Source organism: Etheostoma cragini, chromosome 1, assembly GCF_013103735.1.
Source record: "Etheostoma cragini isolate CJK2018 chromosome 1, CSU_Ecrag_1.0, whole genome shotgun sequence".
Classification (NCBI taxonomy): domain Eukaryota; kingdom Metazoa; phylum Chordata; class Actinopteri; order Perciformes; family Percidae; genus Etheostoma; species Etheostoma cragini.
The window spans coordinates 28,642,743-28,648,742 of record NC_048407.1 but is presented as its reverse complement, the minus strand read 5'-3'; positions in this window follow the sequence as shown (position 1 = coordinate 28,648,742).

The window sequence follows — 6,000 nt, the reverse complement described above, 5'->3', positions numbered from 1 at the left end:
TTACTCTAGTTGTGCACATGTTTTAACATGTTTTTCCCGGTCACACTGCAAGGGTAAATATACCTGGTCTGAGAAAAAGCTCCACAGTAACTTAAAACATTCTTTGTGCATTAGAGATGACAGAGATCATATTTATTACAAGGATTTGATGAAGTGCCTATTCAGACATAACACTGACATGTCAAACTGCTGTCAGATTAGGCTTGTGACTTTTACGACAGGTCTGTGCAACTCCTTAATTGCGTTTGTACCTGAGAGAAAATTCTTAATATGGGGAAATTCTCTGAACTCACTTTTAGAGTGCTTTCCACTTGAGAGAAAACCTGTTGGTTCTTGCATATTGACATGTTGCATATTAGCTAAACATAAGCATGTTAACAAGTTTACTGTGAGCATGCATGTTAGCATGCTGACGTTAGCATTTAGCTCAAAGCATTGCTATGCCTAATCCTCACAATTAGCATGGCTGTTGACTCTTTGCCTTGTAAATGTTCAAGTCAACTGGTTTAAATAGGAAGAGTTTCTCCCTCAACAACTTCCATTGAAGTGCTCTTAAGCAAAGCACTGAGCCCCAGTGGTTCCAGTTAATGTGCCTGATTGCTCCAAACTGTTAAGCACGTAGGTGACTGTATTTTCAGCTATTCCCAATGTTCATAACAGGTTCACAGTCAAATGTTTTGTTTTAAAAGAAAAAAAACAACCTGTTAGTTAATCAGAGCTTAGTGGTCCTATATTACTGTAATAGCTGGTGTCAGATGCCAGATAGACTTCAGTAGCTGGTGTGATATGAAGAATAGGAGAGAACATATGTTGCATAGATGTGAAAGATGACACTGCCAAAACAAAACACAATATATAAATAATCTAATATGTGCCATATGTTGAGCATACATATACGACCTCCTCTCTTTGCTGAAGTGAAAAATGAAATCAAATATCACAGATGAGGAGAGGCCATTAAATTAAGATGATTGAGACTAACCATAGTGTAACACACACCAACCTTTGAATGGGACATTTTTGTGTTTGGCTGACACACAATATCTCATGTTGTTCTTTCTCCCTCTCTCTCTTGCATCAGGTGAAGTGCCTCTATTGGGCTCCTTAACAAGTCATTATAGTGTGGTGCCTGGAAAAGGCCTAGCCAGGACTCCAGGTGTTAAAACGCACTTGGCTCAGCTATCAGTCCAGGCCAGCAGGAGAGCCAGACTGCTTCTCCTCACCTCCTCCACTTCTTCATGCTGTTAGAGGAAACTCCAGCTCTGTTTTCTGCCTCATAGAGACACACATTCACACACATACTCTAAACACATTTGTTCAAAAAATGACACATTTCTGATTCACTATACAATAGCCTACCATCAGGTGAGGATATTAATTTAGCACATTATTATTATCTAAACACTACCCATCTCTGTGAATGAATCCTGGTGTAAACACAGTCATTCCTCTAAATTAACCCTAAAACCTAAACTAGCTTGTAAGGAATGTGTGAATCTAGTGAAGTAAAAATACAAAAATGCACACAACCATAAGTCCATAATAGGGAGGCCAGCACTTATTGGAAGTGCTTATTATTATATCAAACATGTTTCTTGCTACAGTAAACCACTCAGCAGCCATTTAGTCAAATGCTCCACTGTGCAGAACATCCACTTTCACTATCTAATAAGAATGTTAGTTTTGCTAATGAATTGGACATAAAAAATCATCAGGAGACAGATGCAGATTTAATTTAATTTGCTACAACTGTGCTGACTGTTGGAGAATGAAACATTGTTGTTGGCATATTTATAAAGCTGATGTTGGTAAGGACAGGCAAACAGTTGAGACCTCATGCTATGGCCGATCCATAAATCTCCATCATTTTAACAAGAAGAGACAGGAACCAATTTGTGAGATTTATGTTTTTCTCTCTCTCTCCAATATGAATGAAGAACAGGCATATCTGTGAAGCAATGATGATAACATTAAATCTAATCAGAGTGGAAAATGAATTTTAACTGGCTTGTCGTTACAATTTAAGTCTCATATGGAGTTGCGCCTTCAGTCACGTTAATTAAATTCCCGATCACGATGATCGCCACAGAACTCAGAAACTTCTGAACCATAAAGAGGGGCTTTAAGGGCAAGCGTTGCATGTTTGAGGGAGAAAGAAATGTTCTGTAATAGAATAATAAACAATGTCTAAATTGCATTATAGTCATCTGGAGTAATTGGATTAGAGGAAAAATGCAAGTCAACCACATAATAATAACATATAAGAAATGGATTGAGAGCAGTATGCTGGTCATTGATGGAACAGGAAGGGTCTGTGCTGATTGCTGCCGTAGCGGTCTGAATGTGCCACTTTGAGGCTGCCTCGTCTACAATAGAGGTTTCATAGTCAGACGAATGAGCATGGACAAGCTCGCTCACACTTTAACTGTAAGCAAAAACATATAAAATGAAGTGTCAACTTCAGGTTCTGCTCATGAGAGACTGTGTTCCTTCACAGCCTCTGACTCCAGTTTAAACAAATGTTATTAAAGCAGAATTCTTACTACATATATATTATTGTGAAGTTGAGAAAGTAGTATTAGAAAATTATTTTACAGATGAAAGAGTCTCTGACCTCATTATTTGAATACATCGCTCATTTCCTAAAGAAAAAGAAAACCACAAAACCACAAAACAATGTTAAAGTATTGAGGTGGAAGAACATGTGAAGTGTTCAATCCAGTCATTACACTTGGGAAGTTCACATAAATGTGGAAGAAATAAATCAATGGGGGATTCACCAATTCAGCAAACCTATTAGTTTACCCAAGTCAAGCAGAGTCAACTGCAATGTTATTTTCACACCTTCTGCAGAAGAGTCAGAATTATCAACATGCTTTTGGATGGGTATGCCAAGGTACATAGCAGTCGTATGCAGATTTTTATTACCTTCATTGGTTTGATATTCCTGAGCTTTATTTTGCTCATTAGGACCTCTAAAATGTGCACCAACTCATTACTTACACACACACACACACACACACACACACACACACACACACACACACACAAACACACACACACACACACACACACACACACACACACTTAAACACAAACACAACCACTTGCACTTTTGCCTCTTCACCACAGACACACCATTTTTCCCACAGGAGGACTTCAGGGAGACAACCAGCAAGAGTGAATACCTCAGCTCGGCTCACCCAGAATGCCTTGTTGTGCATGGCGTAATCTGATAATATCAATCATAATTGTGTTAGATGTAATCCATCTGACTTTCAGTTTGTCGGGGTCAGGGTAGGAAGCAAGGCCCCACTTGCCATCAATTATCAGACATAAGAGAGTGGTGGATGGAGCTCTCCTCTATAAATAATATGGTGGGGCTCCGGCGCTGCCAATCGATGCCGTACAGTTCCACTGTCATGGCTTTAATGGCAGCTGGCTTTCTTGGCTGTGCGGATCAATAGCGTGTCTCCTCAGGGCTCAGTCTGGGTCCAGGTCATGCCTGGTGACGGGGACGTAAATGACACCTCTGTTGTGATTGGAAAAATGCAAGCCTTTTGGGTTGTTTAGGGTGCTTGTTCTTTTCTCAGCGCCTGGAGGAAACACCTGTTGAGATGAGTTGGATCTTCTCTGATTATCTGCTACTTTCTTTCCCAAAATGTTCAAACACAAGACATTACTTTCCTTTCAAAATAAAAGCCCTGTGCATTTGTTTTGTACTGCCAAAGAGCATTTTCAGTCACTGCTAAATGTATGTGTATCTCAATCTCTTTTACTCTGTCTTCCAAACACACAGACAGGCAAACATCACAGGTATTGAGTAAAGTACAGTACAAGGACACGGGGAAAAGGATGCATATATCTCTATGTTTCTCCAGAAAAAAAAACCTCACTGCAGCTTTTCATTCCCCATGTTGCCAGGGTGTGTAAACAGGGAAAGTGAGCCCTTTAAATTCCAAACAGGCTGGTTTGACGTGATGTCTAATTGAAAAACATGAAGAGGCACATCTGCTCAGTCTGAATGTCAATGGAAGCAAGAATGACAGACAGCACAGCAGGCACCCAGGCAAAGATGCTTGGCCAAGACTTACGAGACACATAAACAAACACACACAAACCGAGCTTGCATGGAGACACTGACACAAAGCCAAAGTAGGTGGTATCAACTGCGATACAAGGGGCTACAGGCAAATAAAACCTAGACAATGGGGATGATGGGTAAAGGATCACAAGGATAGAGGTAAAAAAAACTGACCTTTTAAAACCAAGATGTTTATAACAAGGACATACTACTGGCTGCATGTAAGGTAATGAAATGATTAATCAATTTCTGCCATGCACACACAGGCATCTAGTCTTGTGTGTCTGTTTTTCCTTTGAAGACAAAGTATAAATCATCAACATTGGGCTGAAAGAGATGGAGCAAAAATAGGATATTTAGCATGATGATAACATGTTCTTAAATTTCAGTGTCACATGTAAAATACTGCAATTTAATCTCCGGGGTGAACCAATAGGCGTGAGATGAAAGTAGTTTGTGTCACAGAGAGGCCAGACAACTCACACAAATCTGTGTCCTTGTCCATTCGTATGTGGGAAGTGGCCTCACTGTAAAGGTGGGGGTTGTGAGAGATAAACTACATTTGTAATTTACAGAGATACGGGTCAGTTGGCAACTGAGGCCTTGTTTGCCAATTGGTCCTTTCTGTTGTTCTTTTTCCTCCCTCATGTTCTAAAAGCGATTGAAATGAATAGTGAGTCTCATCTTCCAAAATACAGACATTTCGGTTTCAATGTGGCTAAAGAAACACTGTGAATAAATCAACCTCTGGTGAAGCACTCAGGGTTGGGAGGAGCTCCAGAGAGCATGTCTGACTTTGATGTTAACACAATCCTTCTCTATAAAAGTGTGCTGTCCAAACTTTTGTTCTCCAACAGTTCAAATGCGTAGACAAAATAATATTAAAGAGCTGCTTCACACCGAACACATACTACACATACTGATACAGGACCAGCTTCATTATACAGGTGTTGCACTGCAGAAGACAGGACAAAGTCATCAGATACTTTCAGTTCAGCTTCCAATCACTGTTGTGTGAACATGACATGCGGTAAGACTTCTTCGACTAATTGCTTTTTTTAGTGATACAGTACTTGGAACAAAGTACTAGTGTGACACTGTTCACCGTCAGCAGCCTACATCAAAGAGAAACATACAGTAAATAGTTTTCAGGACCTTGACCACATAGAAGCAAGACTCAGGTACAATTGCATTGCACTTTTCCCCCCAAACGCTTATTTCACTGAGAACAAGTAGAAACTTGTGTAATGTATAAATCAATGCTCCAGAGGCTGTGTTCATTGTCCATAGACCTCTTTCCCAGAGAAGTAATTGAGTGTGGAGGGTTGCTGATGCTGGAAGAGAAGGAGAGTGTGTTTCTGCTCTGCTGCTGCCATCGGCCACTCAGGGCCCGGGCCGTCCCTGGAACTAATGGAGCTTCCTCTGGGCCGCTTTTCCCCTCAGATGGGCACAGCTGGGGGAGATCCGCCACCCAGAGCTGGGGTTACACCCCCTCCACACCCAGCTGCCGCCACCTCCCTCCTACTCCTGCCTCCCAGTCCTGCTGTGCCACTGCTGGGCCTGAGCCTTCAGTATGCTTCACAGCGCTCACTCCTACTAGAAGGGGAGGATGAGTGTGGGATTTCCAGTAGTGGGTGGACCACCGTGATGAGTGACGTTGGGTTTGTATCTGCCCTCAGAGAAGGGCAGTTGCATTGCGTTGGCTATTTCTACATAGCAGGTCCTCTTGCAGAGGCCAAAAGACAGACAGGCATGCTTAAATAACACGGCCCTCTAACGAGGGCAATGAAGCTGGCTATTTGTGCTTGACTGGGGGGTGGTCAGCCTTTTGATATGCCTCTCTGGAGCCCTCCACCTCTCGACATTTTACGTGGCCTTGGAGAGAAGGGTGGGAAAAGGAACTTGTGTCATAAAAA